Source organism: Chiloscyllium plagiosum, unplaced genomic scaffold (genome assembly GCF_037043375.1).
Source record: "Chiloscyllium plagiosum isolate Xiang-an unplaced genomic scaffold, Cpla_swu_hap1 HiC_scaffold_27, whole genome shotgun sequence".
NCBI lineage: Eukaryota > Metazoa > Chordata > Chondrichthyes > Orectolobiformes > Hemiscylliidae > Chiloscyllium > Chiloscyllium plagiosum.
In genome coordinates, this window is record NW_028270165.1 from 3,646,931 (window position 1) to 3,657,182 (window position 10,252).

At 45.0% G+C, this 10,252-nt stretch overlaps 1 non-coding gene across 1 annotated transcript; it reads left to right on the forward strand.

Annotated features, from left to right (window-relative positions):
* The first annotated feature begins 9,952 nt into the window (after positions 1–9,952).
* trnan-guu (transfer RNA asparagine (anticodon GUU)) lies at positions 9,953–10,026 on the forward strand. Its single transcript has one exon. It is a non-coding gene; the product is annotated as a tRNA-Asn (tRNA).
* The last annotated feature ends 226 nt before the right edge of the window (positions 10,027–10,252 follow it).

The following is a 10,252-nucleotide window of genomic DNA, read 5'->3' on the forward strand; positions in this document are numbered from 1 at the left end:
CTTTGTGCTTTCAGTCAGTCCTTGCTCGCTTCCTCTCTCTCAAAAGGTACATTACACACCTACACCTTCAGTACACCATCCAAATGTCTTTTAAATGTTGTAACTATACCGGTGTCTATCACTTCTGGAAGTTCATTCACTCACAAACAAACGTCTGTGTAAAAACGTTATCCCTCAGGTTCCTTTTAAAATCTCTCTCCTCTCACCTTAAAAAATGTCCCCTAGTTTTTAATTCTCCTTCACTGAAGGAACAGACATTTGCTAATCACTTTACTTACAACCTTCATGATTTTATAAATCTCTGCAAGGTCACCCCTCAACCTCCTACGTTCCAGTGAAAAAAGTCCAAGCCTCTCCTTATAACTTGAACCCTCCAGTCCTGGCAACATTCAGGGAAAGCTTTTCCAAACCCTCTCCAATAGTATTCTTCCTATAACAGGGCGACCAAACCAATGAAATGACCTGGAGGAGGGGCTAGAAGGTTGGGTGAGCAAGTTTGCGGATGATACGAAAGTCGGGGAGTTGTTGACAGTGAGGAAGTATGTGTCAGGTTACAGCGGGATATCGATAAGCTGCAGAGCTGGGCAGAAAGCTGGCAAATGGAGTTCAATGTGGGTAAGTGTGAGGTGATTCACTTTGGTATGAGTAACAAAAAGATGGGGTACTGGGCTAATGGTCAGATACTTGGTAGTGTGGATCAGCAGAGGGATCTTGGTGTCAATATACACAGATCTCTGAAAGTTGCCACCCAGGTAAATAGTGTGGTGAAGAAGGCATATGGCGTACTGGCTTTTATTGGTAGAGGAATTGAGTTCCGGAGTCCTGAGGTCATGTTGCAGTTGTATAAGACTCTGGTGCGGCCGCATCTGGAGTATTGTGTGCAGTTTTGGTCGCCATACTATCGGAAGGATGTGGAGGCACTGGAACGGGTGCAGAAGAGGTTTACCAGGATGTTGCCTGGTATGATAGGAAGATCGTTTGAGGAAAGGCTGAGGCACTTGGGATTGTTTTCATTGAAGAAAAGAAGGTTTAAGGGTGACTTGATAGAGGTGTACAAGATGATTAGGGGTTTAGATAGGGTTGACCATGAGAACCTTTTTCCACGTATGGAGTCAGCTATTACGAGGGGGCGTAGCTTTAAATTAAGGGGCGGTAGGTATAGGACAGATGTTAGGGGTAGATTCTTTACTCAGGGAGTCGTGAGTTCATGGAATGCCCTGCCAGTAGCAGTGGTGGACTCTTCCTCTTTAGGGGCATTTAAACGGGCATTGGGTAGGCATATGGAGGATAGTGGGCTATTGAAGATTAGGTGGGCTTGGATCGGCACAACATCGAGGGCCAAAGGGCCTGTATGCGCTGTATTTTTCTATGTTCCATGTACTTAGTACACTACAAGTGGCCTCATCAACATCCTGTACAACCTCAACATGACGTCCCAACTCCAAAACTCAATTATATGAAAAATGAAAGCAAGTGTGCTAACCACCACCTTAACCACCCTGTCCACCGGTGATGCAACTTTCAAAGAACTATGTACCTGAAACTTTCCCCCCACCGGGTCTCTCTGTTCTACCATTTACTGTACAAGCCTTGCCCTTGTTTGCTTTACCAAAATGCACCCCTCGCTTTTATCCACACTTTCTCTCTCAGGTATACACACAAATACACCCTTTCACAGGCTTACACTCCATCACACTTACACTTTACCAAGTTAAAAATCACACAACACCAGGTTATAGTCCAACAGGTTTAACTGGAAGCATTAGCGTTCGGAGCACTGTTCCTTCAACAGGTGGTTGTGGAGGACACAATTATAAGACACAGAATTTATAGCAAAAGTTTACAGTGTGATGTAGCTGAAATTATACATTAAAAATACCTTGATTGTTTGTTGAGTTTTTCATCTGTTCGAACACCATGATAGTTTACCTATGAAAAAAGTGAAACTAAAAAAGGTTTTGTGATTTACATAAGTTACATTTTCAGGTTAACTGTAACAATTGATGTTAGCTAACACCAATTGTTACAGTTAACCTGAGAACATTTAAGGGGCATTTGGATGGGTATATGAATTGGAAGGATATGGGCAGGGTGCTGGCAGGTGGGACTAGATTGGGTTGGGATATCTGGTCGGCATGGACAGGTTGGACCGAAGGGTCTGTTTCCATGCTGTACATCTCTATGACTCTATTTACATATGAAAGAAGTGAAACTATCATGGTTTTTGAACAGATGAAAGACTCAACAAACAATCAAAGTATTTTTCTATGTATAATTTCAGTTACATCACACTGTAAATTTTTGCTATAAATTCTGTGCCTTATAATTGTGTCCTCCACAATCACCTGATGAAGGAGCGGCGCTCCAAAAGCTAGTGCTTCCGATTAAACCTATTGGACTATAACCTGATGTTGTGTGATTTTTAACCTTGTACACCCCAGTCCAACACCGGCATCTCCAAACCATCACACTTTACCAAGCATGCAAACAAGCACTCTCTTATGCACACACACACAAAGTCTACAGGGTGAATTTGGATTTTCAGAATTATATTTGCAGATACATTCAGTTTTCCTCAAAAGGTGCGCAATCTGCAGGCAGTCAAGCCATTTCATATTTTATAAATCCCTACTTTGAAAATACAACCAGTCTAACTCAAGATTGGGATACAGACAGACTCAAACCTCACACCTTTAATACATTGACTGAGCTGAGATGTCACCTCTTTTTATAAAACCTGAAGTTATCTGGAGAATGTGACTTAAAACTAGTTCTGGGATTTACATATTAATGAACAGAAACCTTCAACCCATTCTAAAAGAAGAAATACTTAACAGCAATCTAAGTTGGTTCAATATATCATTTCAATTGCATGACACTAATCTTTTGCTATACATTCTGTGCCTTATGATCCTGCTCCACAGCTACCTGACGAAGGAGCAGTGTTCCGAAAGCTAGTCCTTCCAAATAAACCTATTGGACTATAACCTGGTGTTGTGTGATTTTTAGTTTCTAGTGAACACAGCCCACACGTTCCCGCTGCAGGCAGTAAACTTTACAATGCAGATGAAACAACGCAGTACGTGCAGAGATGACAGACTTAACAGTTTCTAACAATACTAGCTACTATTTCACTGCTCCTTCTGATACATAACATTGGAAACTTAGTGTTAGAGGCTGAAAGAAATTACCAGCTTTAAAACAAAAACGTGTTGGATCTCATAGATATCAGTGTCTGAGTCTGATGGTAAGTTCAGGCCACCTTAATTGTGACCCAACTTCAGTACTGCTTCAGATCTCCCCAGCATAAAGGCATATGAAAACCAATTTATTTCATTTTAAAACAGCTCAAGGTCAAAGTGCACACACTCCCCATCCCAACTTTCTTTACTATTGGTCAGCACAGACGTGTCCCTTTGTAATTGGATCCTTGTTACAGCCTTAACCCAGCGGAAGTATTGCCTCACTCAGCAATTTCAACCTACGGTCTGTATCCAAGTAAATTTCTCCCCACCTATTTTCCAGGAATGAGGGAGCGTAGTCAAGAGTCCACCACATTGCTGGGGTCTGGAGTCACGTGTAGGTCAGATCAGGTAAAGGATGCAGCTGGGATGACTGAGTGAATCCTTTCCCACAACGGCAGTTGCCCTCCCTCAAAAGGACATGAGTGAATCAGATGGGGGTTTTCTTTGTTGCCCTGAAAACGGTTTCATCATTAGATTCTGAACTCCAGATTTCTGACCAAATTCCAATTCCGTCATCTGCCACAACAGGATTCAAACCTGTGAGTTCCCAGAACTGGGTTTATAGTCCAGTTGCTAATGGTACTCGGCCGTTGTCCTTTCAATCCCCCTGCAATGGCACATGAATTCACTGGATGTCTCCACAGGTGGGAGGAGCTGAAGAAGCCTTCCCGCGCTGAGAGCGGGGGAGTGGGCTGTCTCCAGCGTGGACCAGCTGGTGGGTCAGCAGGCCAGAAGAATCAATGAATTCCTTCTCACACTCAGAGCAGGTGAATGGCATCTTCCCTGTGTGGCCCCGCTCATATTGCTGTACATTGCCCACAAGCCCTTCCTGCACACGGGGCATGTGAATGGCCTCTCCCCCGTGAGGACCTGCTGGTGGATCAGGAGTGTAGATGACTGCACGAACCCCCTCTCGCACATGGGGTATGTGAATGGCTTCTCTCCTGTGTGGACCCGCTGGTGCACACAGCTTGTCCATCCAACTGAATCCCTGCCCGCACATGGAGCAGGTGAATGGCCACTCCCTGGAGTGAATGCGTCTGTGAGTTTCTAGCACAGAAGAGGAAGGGAACCCTTTCTCACAATACTCACATTTCCACAATTTCCCCATAGGGAGAGCTTTCCATGTTTCGCTCTGGATTTTAAATTACAGACAAAATGTGTTCACAGTCTCTCCCCACCGTGAATGGTTCGATTTTTATCCCCCAAGCTGAGTAATTAGGTTGAAGCAGTTTTCACAGTCAGCGCACTGAATCTCCCTCAGTTGTGTGTCTCAGTATTCTTCCTGCCACACCAGTATCCAAAATCGCTCTGAAGCAAACAAAAGCAAACGTTTCTTCTCGATTTGAACAGTTGCTGATATTCAAGTCCCAATGAATCAAGTGTCTCTGTCAGAAGTTGTTGTCATTTGCTTTCAGATTTCTTTCCGCGTGTCTTCCTGCAAAAGAAATTCACAAAATATGTGATTAATGTCAGTACAGTTAAATAAACATAACACAGGTGGCAATTCCTGTAGATTGCCAGATGCCTGCTGACCACATATTATCCAGGACACAGAAACCTGAATACCCTCATGCAGCCAAGTAGCCTTGTGTGTGTATGGAGGAAAACTTCATTTAGGTAACAATTAGCTTGATCTAGCTGCCTCCAAAGGTGCTGGAAATGAAGCTGAATCAGGGACATGATAATGAAATGTCAAGGTTGCTTGAGAAAAGAAAACCAGTAAATTTGCTGAATGACTTCCTGCTGTCCAAGCTTGCCACAAGGTTGGAATTCTCCTCCGGAAATGACGGTTATGGGGCCCTCACCAAGATGGCTGCCCGCGCTCCCCGCCCCAAGACAGCGCCTTACCCTGACAAAGATGGCGGCAGGTTGCACCGGCAACCCGAGGTCCCTTCCCAAAGAAGTAAACACTGGACTTGTGGGTTTTATTCCGAGGCCTCAGGCCTCTCCTTAGGAGTTTATAAACTCCCCACTCTCCCTCCTCCCGCGGTTCCCAATCCTACCCTGTCTCACTGTCTCCTCTCCCCGGGGGCAGGAGCCAGGTCTTGCCGCTCGGGCCTGGCGACCTCCCCGGGATGTTCCTGAAACCTGATTGTGGCCCGAGACTCTGCCATTTTCACTTCACTGGAAAGAATGTAGATTGATGAGGGAAGTTTCAGTCTCAAACCGCCACGCAATGCCATCTGTTACGGCTTAAAAGATAAGAATACACATGATTACCAACCGTATTTTGGGTTGTATAAATCTTTGCCTGCCAGAATTATTTTCCAAAAGCCTTTAATTAAACTGGGTGACTGCACGAAATGGTTTGTTGGTCAGACTATAATCATCATCCTCAAAGGAGACAATGCCAGTAATACCATTGAACTCGTCTTTTTGTTTAAAAAGCACAAGTTCTTGATTTATTTTCACAACTTACTGGCATTCACACCTGCACATTCAATGTCAAACTCAGACAACATAAATGAAATTACACCATTACAACAATCCAACAGATTAATTAATAATACACAGTGAATACAAGGCTGATTAATGTAAAATTAAATTTGACTGAAAATGTAAAATCGAGATGAGAGATAACAAATGGGGGAAGGGCAGAAGGCAAGAAATGCAGCAGCATAGAAGGTGCTCCTCCAGGGAGTGTATTTTACCAACTACAACTGCTAAATATAAACAAACACTGACATGACCCTCCGGTTTTCATGTAAACCATAGCCCCATACAGTAGGTACCAATTAAATAAGTTAATAGATACAAGCCTTGAGCAAATCCAGCCTCCAGCCGGGCCTCCCGCTTCTTGGAGCTCGGAGAGGGGTTCCCACTCATTCATTCAACAGGAGAAGGCTTAATTTATTGTAATGGGCACGGAGGGTACAGTGGTCGTGTCTCATGTTGAGGAGGAAGCTGTTTCCTCTCATTCAACAGAAGAGGACCTATTTACTAGAGTTCTTTTTTGTGGTGCAGCTGTAGTCTCCCATAGAGCCCTGAGGCTCAGGTTCAAATCCCTCTGCTTCAGTGTGTGTAATAACATGACTGCCCAAGCCACGTGCCAATTGGCACAGGGATAAGAAAATTAGGGAAGTAAACACGTCAACCTGTTCAATGCTATCTCCAATCATTTCACTTCCTGTCCCATTCGTACTCCAGGGAGCTCAGCCTCTTTTAACGAAGGTTCTTTTTGAGAAGTTTAATCGGGCATTTTTGCACAAGTCAAGTTAAGAAAGCCGGAATGTCTCGCAAGACTGCGCGGAAGACAACAATTGTAATTCTCGGCGGGGAGGCTGAATTATGAATTCACTAATAGCCTCACCTAAGCGATGGTGCAACCCACGCCAACGCCTGTCTCTGTGACGCAATTGGTCAGCACGTTCGGCTGTTAACCGAAAGGTTGGTGGTTCGAGCCCACCCAGGGGCGGTGTGTTCGCTTGGCTTCGAAGCTGAACGCTTTTAATGGGGTCAGGAAAATGTTCCCCAAACGGAAATCCTCTCCACAAAGGGGTTTCTGAATTGAATTAATGTCTAACGTAAGGGACTGTGGATGCTGAGAAGCCGAGACAAAAAGACAAACTCGGCAGATTTGACAGTACCTGTCGGAGAAAACAGAATTTTGAAATGTTGTCTCTGATTCTCTTTCCACAGATGTTGCCTGACCTGCTGAGTTCCTCCTGCAATTTCTCCTTTTGTTTTTAACGGAAAGTTCATTTCACCTTTCGGGATGAAACACCGACACCCGCCATGTGCAGATATTTAACCCTTTCGAATCACTGTGAAGTGATTGGATTCAAACAAACTCTGCGATGATTCACTCTTTCTCAGCTCCACAGGCAGACAGACCTGGGAAGTGAAGCTGTCAGTGTGGTTCTGTATTCGTGGGCCGAGTGGTTCATGCGATGGACTTGAAATCCATTGCGGTTTCCCCACGCAGGTGTGAACCCTGCCGAGCACAAAATGAGAAATGTCGTCGAAAAGAAAGGGAACTTGCTCCCCGGCTTCTTCTTTAAGATTCAAATCAGCGGAGGGGGAAAAATATTTCACTCACATTGGGACTGGTGGGAATCTGCAACCCACTGCCTGTTCGGGTGGAACAAGCAGATACCCGCAGAGCTTCGTTTGAGGCTGTGAGCAAAGTGTTTGGAAATGAGACTAGAATAGTGAGGGGCTTGAAATCGTGATCGAAATGAAGCAGGCACCTGAGGACAAGGGTGTTTTATTTGCCAGTGAAAGATACTGCTTCACAAAGTTGGGCCTGTGGAAGGGAAGCAGTGACGGTGATTATCTTTGGTTGTTCACCTTGTGAATGTTCCCATTGCTGCGCATGTCCGTGTTAACGTCAGAGCTCTGCAGCATGGTGGCGTTAGATACGCACAGTGCCAGGGGCGCAATGGATGACGCATCTGACTCCACCTACCTGTTTGAAATGCAGCTCACAGCTTCTTCACACACCCCAATTAATCTTTCTCATTGTCCTGAAGCCGGCATACGGTTTGAATTCCCGATCTGCGGGAATGAGAATCTTTTCACTGTCTCGCGTCAATAAATGTCCCTGAGAACATCGGAGTCAAGTCACAGCGCTGTCAGAGGAGGGGAAGCTGAAATAGCCCCACACTCTGCTCACGGGCATATTTCACTTTCCCCAACTCACCGCCTCAACCACTGCGGCTCCTGGGAGTGGAAAGGAAACAATCACCAAATCCCAGTCTTAGCTTTGTGAATCTTCAGAAAATCAGCAAACGTTCATCCCTACGGATTTTCTATCTTGGGCTGACAGGGATGGGTTTTTCACTCTTTTGTAGGACATTTCAAGTGGATGTTTTGCAGAAAAGCACCACAATGCAATCTGATTAATCAGGACCTGGATGTTTTCGGTCTTTGAATGTAAGTGTTGTGCTCCAGAACTTTGTTGTTCACAGTTTATAATACTTATCTTCCCAGTCCCCTGTATCACTTGTCCAAACTGTTTAATTTGCGTCTTGTAATCCTTTCACTGTCTTCTAATGAGGATAGCGTTTCCGTGTTTTACCTAAATTATCTTGACCTTGCATACCTCAAGCCTCAAGCTAATTTCACGAGAAACCTTCTGCAGTTCAAAAGCCAACTGTTAATGATGGCTCTGTTTCTTGTCACGTATCCAATTTCAGATCGATGTTGTTAATGTCCCTTTTATTCCTTCAGATCCAGGTTTCGCTCACAGGGCTAGAACAGAACTGTCACCAAATACATTTACCAATCTACGTTCATCCTATCGATTGTATTAGCATCATCAACACTCCTCATCAAAATAACTCGAGAGACTTTCATCACAATTTTCTGTGAACAGTTCTGCATTAGCTTTGCTGAATGAACCCCAATTTTCTTGAAGTGGCTCCTTATTTTCGGCCCTGATTATTAATCTCTCTACGCATGGGAATGGATCCTTCCCACCCGCTATATCTCTCATCAATGTGTGTAGTTCAGTTCGATCTCCCATCAGCCTCCTCTGTCCTGATCAAATCCAGGGGAACAGGATACGTTGGGGCTATGGCGCGGACAGGACAAGCCCAATACTCACCTTTCCTGTTAGAACCATTCCATGAGAAATTTTACACCACAACTTTGGGCGTGCATTTGTGGCCGAACACTTAAGGTGTTGGCGTAGAGATCCTTTGGGGCTCCCCCGCCCAGGGTGGTAACCTGCTGGCTATGCTTTCTTCGCTGGCGATTTTAAATGACTTCCTGTTGGTTGCATTATCGCTCAAACTTCACAAAACCCGTCTCAATAAAGTCCCGTTTCCTCATGTCTGGGAATTGATTGCCATGCAGGAAACTCGGGTTCTGAACAAACACCGTACCAGCCTCACAACGTCAGCTCTGTTTACCTTTCCACAAATGCTGCTCGACCTGTTGGCTTTCTGCAGTATTCTGTGTTTATTAGGCACAAGTGCAGCTTTTCATTCAAGAACTTCATTCCCTTTCCTCTGGTAACTGACTCTGGTCAGTGGCAATTGATTCTTCTGATCATTCATCTGCCCATTCCCACCGCTTCTTCTCCCATCATTACCAACAGCCCCAGGAAATCTCCAGTTAACCTTCTATGCTCCAAAGCGAACATTCCCAACCTTGGGAATGTCTCTCCAAAATGGAAATTCCTCATCCCTGGACATGACGCAAGGGGTACAATTGGGAAGAGATTTTGGCAAAATATTCTCAGTTAGGAAATGGAAAAATGTTCATGAAGCAAAACAGAAATCCCAGTCTCCAGCTTTGTGAATCTTTAGAAACTCTTTGGGAAGCGTATTTAGAGGAGAATGAAAGATGAACTGTCCAACTGAGTAGAGACAGTCCAGACACCGTCCCCTTGTTAAAGAGACCGGCAGATTGACTCTGATATTCTCGGGACATGAACTGATCTGAGACATTGAAAGAATTGTCGTTCCTGCACATCAGGAATTCAAACCCCTTCTCGCCTCCGAGCCAATGAGAGAACTCGGGAACAGGCAAAACACTGAAAGGCTCGAAGGGCGACGGCCCCGGAGTAAGAAAGCTAGTTCCTCCTGACATGGATGTGTGGGATCAGACTGTCCCTGGTGTCTCCACAATAAATCTCCCAGGCTTTATTCTGAAAAAGTAAAACTGATAGAGGACAATTGTAATTCTCGGCGGGGACGCTGAATTATGAATTCACTAATAGCCTCCCCTAAGCGATGGCGCAACCCATGCAGTCGCCTGTCTCTGTGGCGCAATTGGTCAGCGCGTTCGGCTGTTAACCGAAAGGTTGGTGGTTCGAGCCCACCCAGGGGCGGTGTGTTCGCTGTTCTTACTTGGCTTTGAAGCTGTGTGCTTTTAATGGGGTCAGGAAAATGTTCCCCAAACGGAAATCTTCTCCACAAAGGGGTTTCTGAATTGAATTAATGTCGAACGTCAGGGACTGCGGATGCGGAGAAGCCGAGACAAAAAGAGAAACTCTGCAGGTTTGACAGTTCCTGTCGGAGAAAACAGAATCCTTCAGATCCAGGTTTCGGTCACAG